Source organism: Cupressus sempervirens, chromosome 10, assembly GCF_028749045.1.
Source record: "Cupressus sempervirens isolate cs-2001-9-10 chromosome 10, ASM2874904v1, whole genome shotgun sequence".
Lineage (NCBI taxonomy): Eukaryota > Viridiplantae > Streptophyta > Pinopsida > Cupressales > Cupressaceae > Cupressus > Cupressus sempervirens.
This window is the reverse complement of record NC_143127.1, coordinates 180603578-180615166: the sequence shown is the minus strand read 5'-3', so window position 1 is coordinate 180615166 and position 11589 is coordinate 180603578.

Sequence of the window (11589 nt, the reverse complement as noted above, 5' to 3'; positions counted from 1 at the left end):
CGACTTTTTCAATGTGATCTTACGGTTGAAGAATACTACACTTGTTCTCTCCAACTAAATTCCATGGTTCGACAATCTTGTTCTCGTGGGGTGAGCACAATCATTTTCTGTAACAACAAGTGCTACTTGCGCTGTGAAACCTCGAACTTCATCAGAAAACTAGATAAAACAACCGAGATGTACAATATTAATGGCAGGAATGCCTCTGAGCTGGAGCGGCCCCATTCAAAGAAAGACTCTAACGAGATCCCCAAGTTGATTATTAGAGAATCATTTGCAAATGGTTGCTCCCTGTCTTGTTCTCCAACTGGTTGTGCCTTAGTTCTCGACACAACCAAAAGCCAAAGATGTGTCTGGATGGTTCATTATCTATAGAGAAAACTTCATCACAGGGATCTCACGTTTGATCATATGACTTGCCTCAGTGCGAGCAATATGAACCACAAACTGTAATGGGCACCCTAGATGGCAAGACTTATAGCTTTGATACCACTGTAATGGGCATCTTGGAAATGCCTAGAAGGCAACATGGATATGATGTTGCAGCTCATGGCTAGATAGACGGGCATCAATATTAATCCAGGTGATGCCAACAATGGAAACAATAATAATGGGGGAAATGACAACAATAGGGGCAATGATAATGGAGGTTGAGGCAACAACGTCGTTCCTGAGAATAACATTAATGGTAATAATGGACATGGCAACAATGGGATCGAGACATATATAGAGCCACTCAGTTATGATGTTGGTGATGTGGGTGTTTTAGCGGAGTCAATAGATATGGGTTTATGCTCTAATATTATTGATTCACAATCTGGCGTTGAGTCATGTGCATGGAGTGAGGAGTCCACATACAAGGCTTTATCAGGGGATGGCAATGCAGCAATAGTGGGATTAGGAGAATGCGAGGATAATGGCATATCAGTAACCACTTCTGTGTCAATTGAACCATCCAACAAGGAGTTTAACAATATGCATATAGTTGTTGATGTGTGCTCTAGTGATGGCGCACATGTTGACGATTATGAGTTTTCATCAACTATAGATTCGGTTCAGTTTTCTATTGCAGCAGTTAGTGTTGTTCCTATGTCCATATATTTTGACGTGGCTACACCTATTGTTGATACAATTGGCACGAGTGCATATGGTTCTCCTGTAGCTACATCTTTTTTAATGCATGTTAGTGATGGTCAGGATTCCAATCCAATATCTATTATATGGGCGGATATAGGGAAGAAGAGGTTTCATAGATCTTCTATAGAGTTGCCTTCTACTGACATTCTGACTTCTACATCCTTAGCAGTGGTTCAATCTTTTGTTTGCATAAATTCCTTCTTGTTCGTGTTATGTGGTTTTAAATCTATGCAAAGACATTAAAATCTCTTTCAACAGTTGGTTCAATTCTTGGGCATTTTTAGGGTGCCCATTATAGTGGTATTACAGCTTATTTGCAAAGTGTTTGACAAAATGCCAAATAACTAAAGTATAAAAGATTTTGGTGTTTGAAGAAGTTATAGCTTGTTGGGGTTATTACAGTGGTATCAAAGCTATAAGTCCTGCCATCTAGGGTGCTCATTACAGTGGTACCAAAGCTATAAGTCTTGTCATCCTATGGAGGTCTTACAAGAAATTTGAAACAACATTTATGTTTGAGCATGTGATAGGGGTTTTATAATTTTTGCAATACTAGAGCTATAAGTCCTACTATCTAACAAAGTAGGAGTTTAGACTTGCAAAGTGAACAGGCTAATTCATCCATGCAGAGGGACATACAATCTAATCATATAGACGCATAGGAGATATTCTTTGAACAAGACAATAGTATAGGTGTCCGAGATGATAGGGATACGGGACTAGGTAGAGGTAGGAATATCAGTTCGGCTCAGGATGTAATGTTCAAATGGTTACTGGGTACATTAGAGGAGGGGCAACGTATGCAACAGGAGCAGAATAGGCGAATGGATATGCTGTTGCAGCTTATGGCTAGATAGATGGGCATCAATATTAATCCAGGTGATGCCAACAATGGAAACGATAACAATGGGGGAAATGACAACAATAGGGACAATGATAATGGAGGCTGAGGCAACAACAGTAGTCCTAAGAATAACATTAGTGGTAATAATGGACATGGCAACAATGGGATTGAGACACGTATAGAGCCACCTAGCTATGATGTTGGTGATGTGGGTGTTTCAACGGAGTCAGTAGATGTGGGTTTATGCTCTAATATTATTGATTCACAATCTAGCATTAAGTCATGTGCACAGAGTCAAGAGTCCACATATGAGGCTTTGTCAGGGATGGCGATGGAACAATAGTAGGATTAGGAGAATGCAAGGATACTGTCATATCCGCAACCACTTTTGTATTAGTTGAACCATCCAATGAGGAATTTAGCAATATGCATGCAGTTGTTGATGTGTGTTTTGGTGATGGCGCACATGTTGATGATTATGAGTTTTCATCAACTACAGATTTGGTTCAGTTTTCTGTTGCAACAATTAGTGTTGTTCCTATATTCATATATTTTGATGTGGCTACACCTATTGTTGATACAATTGGCATGAGTGCATATGGTTTTCCTGTACCTACATTTTTTTCAAGGATGGTAGGACTTATAGCTCTGATACCATTGTAATAACCCCAACAGGTTATAACTTTTTCAAATACCAAAATATTTTATACTTCCGTTGTTTGGCATTACGTCAAACACTTTGCAAGCAAGCTTTGATACCACTGTAATGGGCACCCTAAAAATGCTCAAGAACTGAACCAATTGCTAAAAGAGATTTTAATGTCTTTGCATAGATTTAAAACCACATAACATGAACAAGAAGGAATTTATGCAAATTGAAGATTGAGCCACTGCTAAAATAATATTAGTTCTCAAACTAATAAAATCAAATACATGGCAATGAATTCCAAAGGCCAAACCCCAAGGGAATGATGTCTAGAATGTCACGGGAGAGGATAGATGTCCTCTAATGCCAAGAACAAATCTATAACTCACACCTCCAAGCTCTTATCAAATGCAATTCACAATAATCTGATGCTAAACAATGAAGCTCCCACCTATATTTATACTTTTCCTTCACCCTTCTAGAAGGAAATAAAATATTAATTAATTGCATTTACTAGAAGCTTCCCTCTTCCAATAATTAATGCACTCTCCAGAAACTCATCCCTTGCAATACAATAATTAATTATGCTTCTAGAAAAATTAAATTACTAGAGGTTTCCCCCTTTCCAATAATTAATGCACTATCTAGAAGCTTCTCCTTGCAATACAATAATTAATTGTGCTTCTAGAAAATTAACTTAATTAAATATAAAGTCATCTTTTAATTTAAATTTATTTAATGACTTTATAACAAATTAGTTTAATCAATTTATTATTTGTCCACTTAGCCTTTAGAGAACATTAAGGCTAAGAACTCCACTGAGTTGCTAAAAAGATGGGGACATTACACAAACTCAAAAAAAGTATATAATTTGGGGAAGTCAGATAGAGAATAGGAATAACCTATTCCAATAACAAGTAATTGTTGGAATGGACATATGCTCATTTGAGGGGCAAAATGGAAATATGTGTTCCTAATCTAAATCTTATTCGGTGTACCAAATTGAGAGTACAAAACATATTCTTAATTTCATATTCTTATTCCAACAACCAAATGGGCCCACAAGGTCTATTTAGTTGCTAAAATACAACTAGAATAGGAATTTAAAATTATTATTTATTTTATATTCTTTGTTTGGTGCACGCCAAATCGAAATTGGGAATAGGAATGTGTATTACCATTTTGGCCCCAAAATGAGCATATGTTCATTCTCAAAAGAACTTGTTATTGAAATAAGATATTCTTATTCCCATTTTGACTTATTCTTATTTGATAATGTTTTTAGATCTAGAGTAGCAAAATTACCCAAAAATTGTAGTGGCATGAAGGGCAGATGCCAACCATGCAATTATTGTCAATGTTTTCTGAAGCTCTGTAACTAGTTTCATCTTGTACCACCAAGATTCATCCTTTTTTGTCTCCATGCCCAACATATATGATCTCATGCCACCATGTCTGAAAAATCGTGTCAATCTTTACTAGTTCATCGGTGTAATAGATTGACAAATAGTCGCCTACCCATGTTTCGATGGCAAAATAGATATCTAGTTTGTCCATTACAAAGAGATAGTCTTCAATCATGAGCTTAATGTCATGGGGCATTGAATCATCTGTCACTGTCACCCCCTCGCCCCATGTCATTTTGTTAAAATGGGTCAGTAACATTTAAGACTCAGAAAAATGACATCTCTAGTTAATCCTGTTGTTAGTGAGACCCACGTTAGAATTCAACAAAATTTGATATTGTTGATTACATGTTAAAGTTGGTGAAAGATCAACCCTGTAGCTCCCAAGAATCACCTGCATGCAAACATCTGTCACATAAAGAGAGAAACAAAATCTACAGAGGCTAGAATTCTCAGATCCATAGATGAGACATTCTTGATGTGCAAAAAATAAATTGCAATTATATTGAATGAAATATTACAAAGAGATCAATCATTAAGGAAATAAAAATACTAATAGGTAAAGCCTAGGTTGCATGATAATAATTAATAAAATAATTAATTATTATATGCCCAGAGTTTAGCTTAAGTAAACTAGAGATAATAAGTGACTTAATAATTAAATCAATATGATTTAATTAATAAGAAAAAAACTTTGTTACTCTAACACCCCCCCCCCCCCCCCCCCCAACAACTTAAGATAAACATAGGGAGTAGCTAAATGTAATGTCCCCATCTTTTTAGCATCTCAGTGGAGCTCTTAGCCTTTACGTTCTCTGAAGGCTAAGTGGAGAAATAAGGAGAAATTGATTAAATTTATTTCTTATAAAGTCATTAAATAAATTAAAATTAAAGGGTGACTTTATATTTAATTGATTTAATTTTCTAGAAAAACAACTAATTATTATATTGGAAATGGGGAAGCTTCTAGAGAGTGCATTTTTTAGAAGTACAACTAATTATTGCCTTGGAAAGGGAGAAGCTTCTAAAGAGTGCAATTAAATAATATTTTATTTCCTTCTAGAAGGGTGAAGGAAAATAATAAATAGGGAGGGCAACCTTATTGTTAAGCATCAAATGTGTTGCCATCTACTCTTCTGGATAGTTTGTGGAGCCAAGGGTTTCTGCAATTGTTATATTGATCGGTGGGAATGAACACTCCCATTGATTTGCATAGCTAAGGTGGTAAAATATCTTCTAAAGGGTTGTGACTATTGGAGAAGACAGATTAGTCTTTTCATTGTGCCAAATTTGTGGCCTAGGGCCAGCTTCGTGGAGTAAGGAATAAGTTGGAATTTGCTACAGGAAAGTTTCTATTTTTTGAGCAATTCCAAGTTTTTTATCTATTACATTTTGCATTGTTTGAGAGTAGATATTTAGGGTATTGATAAGGTTTGTAAAATCTATTGTGATCTGATTTATATCAGAATTTGTTTCTCTAATGTCTTATTGTTGTAGATGCATATTTTTCTATTTATAATCAGTGTTATTCAAAAACAATTGCATCTTCATTGTTAGTTGTTTGGTGTGTTCTTTGGAAGCATATTTATTAAAGTTTGGCATTTATAAATCAATCAAAATTTACATATGCAATATATCTCTTGCGTACAAAGTGTTTGACAAAATGTCAAACAATTGAATTTGAGAAGGATTTGGTGTTTCACAAAGTTATAACCTATTGGGGTTATTACATTGGTGTCAAAGTTAAATCCTACCATCTTAAGGGTTTACCAATCACATGCAGCCACATGTGGTTGGCTCTCACAGATTTTCCACTCGCAGGCAAGCTTTGTTTGATAGGGAAGAAGATTTTGACAAGTAGCCAGACACCATGGGTGACAGGCAAGAGCATAGCCCACCAAGAGACAATAGGAATGAGGATTAGGAAATGAGAAATTTTTTTAGAGCAATGGTTTTAGGACAAGAGTGGATGGCTCAAGCTTTGTAGGCACTCACCACCATGGTTGAGTACATGAACCCACAAGATAGATGAAATCAGGAACAAGGGGATAATAGGAGTGCAGTGGGATCACTTAGAGCTCATAGAACTCTTTCCAAAACAACAGACAAACCCACAAGTCCTACCTTTATTAGAGATGAATCAATATAAGAGCTAGTAGAGGAAGCCAAGGATGGGACTTTTGCAGATATCCTTATGGCTGCTAATGATGAATGGAAATTATTGGCATTGCAGGTTTGGGAGAGAATGACTTTTAAGAGGTTTGTGAACCAAAGAAGAGAACACTACTATGCAGTCAGACATAATAGGAGATCTTGTGGTAAGGATAATAAATTAAAGAGGGCTATGGGGAAGCTTTCCTTGGCTACATTTGATGTGAGTAGCAAAATGACAGTGTAAGCTTGGATTCACAAGCTTGATACCTTCTTAGCACTGAGACCTATGACAAAAGTGGAGGCAATAAAATATGCCTCGCTACATTTAGAGGAAGTTGCACATGATTGGTGGTACCATGGGATGGTTACCCTTCAACATAACCAAGGGACTTCATATCAAGACTTCGTGGATAGGTTGGTAGAGAGGTTTGATAAGAAGGATCCAAAAGTCTACTTCAGGGAGTTGGCACAATTAAAACAGACAGGCAAATTAGAGTATTTCATTAGTGCCTTTCAGAGGCTATTCGTTATGGTGCTAGATATATCAGATAGAAGATTGGTTGTTTTGTTCACAGAGGGATTATCCAAACCACTAAAGGGTTAGGTAAAAGCCTTTGATCCATTCAATTTGCAATAAGCGATTCAGAAGGCTAGAAGTATGGAACAAGCAGTCCCAGTAAATAAATTTCAATCAAAGGGAGCATCGTATAGCAAAGACAAACCATTCTTCAAGAAACCTAACAAAAATGAAACAAAGGCTAAAAATAAAGATAAATTATTTACTTCTTTAGATAGAGAGGCATTGAATGATTTAAGGAAGAAAGAACTTTATTTTTATTGCAAAGGACCTTATTACATGAACCATGATTGTCCCTTGAGGCCAAAGCGGAAAGTAAACAAGGTTATGTGGGCATATTATGAGGATTCTTATTTTGAAAATTTAGACCAACAATTTGAAAATGAGGAATCAATTAAAGAAAAGGAAGGCACAAATGATATAGGTGATGAAAAGATTGAGGTTAGACTTAAGGAGGCGTGTCTCACTAGTGTACAATAAGAGGGATCATTCAAGATGAGAAGTATATTGGTTAGTCAGTGAGTTATTACTTTGCTTGATACAGGTGTTACTCACAATTTTATTGATTCCAAATTGATTGAGAGGTGTGGGTTATAGACAAAGCAATTTGAGGGTTTTAGATTGAGGGTAGCTAATGGCTACATCCTCAAATGTGATAGGAAGATTGCAAGTATGTCCCTAAAGATCAATAATTTTGATTTCAAAGCAAATTTTTATGTTGTTAACATGGGTGATACAGATTTGGTCTTGGGTATGACTTGGTTACATGACATAGGGAAGTTCACTCTCAATTTAAGAGATATAGAGATGAAGTTTCTATCAGAGGGGAAGACCCATATATTTAAGGCCATTCATGACAGTTGGTTTAGGATGATATCTTGCAAACGCATGGAGAGCTTGTTGAGACATGACCAGGTTGAGTGGGTAGCCCATTGCACTTTAATGCCATCATAGGGGCAACAAATATCAAAATATCACCCAGACATACAGGAACTGAGAATCAAGCACTACAAGGTTTTTAGTGAAATACCACCGAGTAGACCTCTAGATAGAGGTATTGAGCATATTATTAAGTTAGAGGAGGGTGCTAAACCCATCGTGATCACACCCTACAAGCATCCAAAGAGATTGAAGGATGAGATCGATAAAACCATCAAGGAACTACTTACTATGGGGCACATTAGACCAAGTAAGTCGCCTTTTGCTTCTTCTATGGTTTTGGTGAAGAAGAAGGATGGAACTCTTAGGATGTGCGTAGATTATAGGGTCCCGAACAAGAAGACTATAAAAAATAGGTACCCCATCCCACAGATTGATGAGTTATTAGATGAGCTACATGGAGCATGTTTCTTCTCTAAAATTGATTTGAGATCAGGCTATCATCAGATCTGAGTTAGAGAACAAGATATAAAGAAGACGACATTTAGATATCATTGTGGCCATTGTGAGTTTGTAGTTATGTCGTTTGGGCTAATTAATGCTCCAACTACTTTTCAGTCCATAATGAACAAGGTCTTTTAGCATCAATTGAGGAAATTTGTGTTAGTCTTCTTTGATGACGTCCTGGTGTATAGTAGGACATGGGATGAGCATGTGCAACACTTAGACACTGTGTTGAGCATTCTGAGTAGGGAGTTCTTGTATGCAAAGGAGTCCAAATGAGATTTGGGATTATCAGAGTTATTATATTTGGGTCACATTATCAGTGCTCAGGGAGTACACATGGATCCTGAAAAGATTCATGTTATTATTGAGTTGCCTACTCCAGTGAACCTAACACAATTGAGAGGATTTTTGGGGTTGTGTGTGTTCTACAGAAGGTTCATTAGTGGATATTCCAGTCATGCAACACCCTTGACGAACTTGATGAGAAAGGGGGCTTTCTTGTGGACTCTTAAGGCACATGAGTGTTTTGATAAATTCAAGGAGTTGATGACTTCTTGTCTAGTGCTAGCATTACCAGATTTTAGCAAACCTTTTGAGTTGCACTATGATGCATCCAACAAAGGTGTTAGAGCAGTGCTTATGTAGGACAAGCACCTGATTGCTTATGAGAGTAGGAAGCTTAGGGGGCTTGAGAGGAGCTTCAACATTTATGATAAGAAAATGTTGGCCATAATGCATGCTTTGGCCAAATTTAGGTAGTATTTAGTGGGTAGCAAATTCAGCATAAAAACTAACCACAATAGCATGAAACATTTATTGGGGTAGTGAGATCTTAATGACGGGCAACAGAAACGGGTAAGTAAATTACATGCATTTGATTTTGATATTACCTATTTCAAGGGGACACAAGATGTAGTAGTAGATGCCTTGTCACGAAGACCCCACTTGAGCTTGATGACATATATATCAGAGGATTGGAGACATTTGATCCTTACAGAGCATGCAAAGGATACATGGGCATTGAGATTCATAGATGGATTGATCCAGAATAGTGATTTCACCCTTGTGAATGAGATCATCATTTACAAAGGGTGCATTTATTTTGGTGTCAGGGTCAAAGGTGAAGAGGATAGTGTTGAGAGTTTATCATGACTCACCTATGGCATAACATCTAAGTTTTTACAAAACCTACTGGCAGATTTGTGAGCGTTTTCATGGAAAGGGCTCAAATATGTGGTGTTGCAATATGTTAGAGAGTGTCCTACTCCCAACAGAATAAATAGGAGCACTCTTACCTAGCCAACTTACTTAAACCTCTTTCGATTCTTGACAGGAAGTGGGAGTGTTTATCCATGGACTTCATCACAGGACTATGGAGAGCCTAGGGTAGAGACTCTATATATATGTTGTTGTTGATCAGCTTACAAAGTTTGTCCACTTCTTTCCAATCAACACTACATACACTGCTACATAGGTTGTGGATTTATTCTTTAGAGAGGTATTTAGGTTGCATGGTTTACCTCAGAGCATTGTCAGTGACAGGGATAGTAGGTTTATGAGTCACTTCTAGCAAGAGTTGTTCAGATTTTGTGAGATAGAACTCACTCCAAGTACTAGCTACCACCCTTAGATAGATGGTCAAACTGAGATAGTGAACAAATGGGCGGAGGGATACCTCAGGAATTTCATAGTAGGGCAATAGAAGGCTTGAGTTAAGTGGATATATCTAAGTGAATATTGTTCCACTTATCACATGTCTATCCAGATGTCACCATTCATGACATTATATGGATGTGAGGCACCCAATTTCATGGATTTGTTGCTATCAGATAGTAGAGTGCCTAGTGTTAAACACTTATTACAAGAGAGTCAGGACATTGTGAAGGCTCTAAGGACAATATCACCAAGGCACAAAATCAACAGAAGTAGCATGCTAATCAGAAGAGGACTGAGCAGACTTTTGAGGTAGGTGATATGGTATATTTGATGTTGTAGCCTTGTTGTCAATCCACTCTCAAGAAGAGTGGCATTGAAAAACTTAAGCCACGTTATTATGGGCCTTTTAGGGTGATTAGGAGAGTTGGAGAGGTGGCTCAAGAGTTGGATTTACCAGCAAAGAACAAAGTCCATAATATTTTTCATGTGTCACATCTCAAAAAGGCATTAGGACAACAGATTGTTCCTTCTACAGTGCTTCCACCCTTGGACGAGGAGGGAAAATTGGTTTTAGTACTAGAGGCTATCACTGAGTTCAAGGAGAGGAATTTAAGGAGACATACTATCAGGGAGTACTTGGTGAAGTGGAAAGACCTGCTAGTAGCAGATACCACTTGGGAGAATGAAGAAATTTTGCAACATCTAAAGTTGAGATTGCTTGGGGACAAGCAATTTCAAGAGGGTTGGACTATAATGTCCCCATCTTTTTAGCATCTTAGTGGAGTTCTTAGCCTTTACGTTCTTCGAAGGCTGAGTGGAGAAATAAGGAGAAATTGATTAAATTAATTTCTTATAAAGTCATTAAATAAATTAAAATTAAAAGGTGACATTATATTTAATTAATTTAATTTTCTAGAAGCACAACTAATTATTGTATTGGAAAGGGGGAAGCTTCTAGAGAGTGCATTTTCTAGAAGTACAACTAATTATTGCCTTGGAAAGGGGGAACCTTCTAGAGAGTATAATTAAATATTATTTTATTTCCTCCTAGAAGGGTGAAGGAAAAGAATAAATAGGGAGGGCAACCTCATTGTTGAGCATCGAATGTGTTGCCATCTACTCTTCTGGATAGCTTGTGGAGCCAAGGGTTTTTGTAGTTGTTATATTTATCATTGGGAACAAACACTCTCATTGATTTGCATAACTGAGGTGGTGAAATATCTTCCGAAGGGTTGTGACTGTTGGAGAAGACAAATTAGTCTTTTCATTGTGCCAAATTTGTGGCCTAGGGCTAGTTTTGTGGAGTAAGGAATAAGTTGGAATTTGCTACAGGAAAATTTATGTTTTTTGAGCAATTCCAGGTTTTTATCTATTACATTTTGCATTGTTTGAGAGTGTAGATATTTAGGACATTGATAGGGTTTGTAAAACTTATTGCAATATGATTTATATCAGAGTTTGTTGCCCCAATGTCTTATTGATGTAGATGCATATTTTCCTATTTATAATCAGTGTTATTCAAAAATAATTGCATCTTCATTGTTAGTTGTTTGGTGTGTTCTTTGGAAGCATATTTATTGAAGTTTGACATTTAGAAAGCAATCAGAATTTACATATGCAATATATCTCTTGCTTGCAAAGTGTTTAACAAAATGTCAAACAATTGAATTTGAGAAGGATTTGGTGTTTCACGAAGTTATAAACTATTGGGGTTATTACACTGAAAACTAAAAAATAACTACTAAAAGTAAATTTGGGTCCCGACAACAAGGCCTAATGAGGT